The following is an 861-nucleotide window of genomic DNA, read 5'->3' as shown; positions in this document are numbered from 1 at the left end:
CGTGTAAGTGTGAAGCAGGCTTAACTCTGTGTGGCTCCGTGTGACCAGAAAGTGGCAGGAAATCGGTTTGGACAGATATTGCCGGGCGAATATATTCGGAGAAACACTCGTGTGCCCGCGCGTCGAGGCCACTCGGCGCTAAGTCTATATATACCAAGTCAAGTCACTCTGCCTTCTAAATTGCGACCGGTACGCACAGGGGGCGGTTTGGGGCGGAACAGCGGGATGACGTCATTTGAAGGTAAATACCCGCCAGTTCAAAGGTGACTGAAGTTGCGGCAGTGGGTGCTCTTTGGATGTGCATGCTCACCTTCTTTCACCGCGCGTTCAGGCAAGACACTGACGAAAAAAATATGCCTTTTTATTGTGCTATGCGTGACTGTAATTCTAATGTCTACAAACGACGGCTTGGGGTGTGAGGGGGAAGGGGGGGGGGGGGGCATGTTAAAGTGATTCATTTAGATTAGTCCGCCTTTCTTCGTTTTCTCTAAATCCCAGTTCCTACATTCTCTAGTTTGCCATCAAGCAACGTCACGCACAAGCCACGCCTATGCCGTGTCTCCTCCCACAAAACTGCGTATGAATTTACTTGGTATAAATGACTTTGACTCGGCGATGACTGGAAATTGTCAGCCTGTAGCAGCGGTCGGGACAAACCCGGGTCTGTGTGTGCGGGGGTGGGGGTTGGGGGAGGCTAGTCTGTGCTGAGTGGAAGGAGGTATGTGAGTGTCTGTGTGTGTGTTTATGCGTATGCAAATAAATCACACACACACACACACACACACACACACACACACACACACACACACACAAACACACACACACTTCTCGCGGCTCCGCTGCACACGACTCGACTACTAG

This window comes from Eriocheir sinensis, chromosome 50 (assembly GCF_024679095.1).
Source record: "Eriocheir sinensis breed Jianghai 21 chromosome 50, ASM2467909v1, whole genome shotgun sequence".
NCBI lineage: Eukaryota > Metazoa > Arthropoda > Malacostraca > Decapoda > Varunidae > Eriocheir > Eriocheir sinensis.
This window is presented reverse-complemented; position numbering follows the sequence as displayed.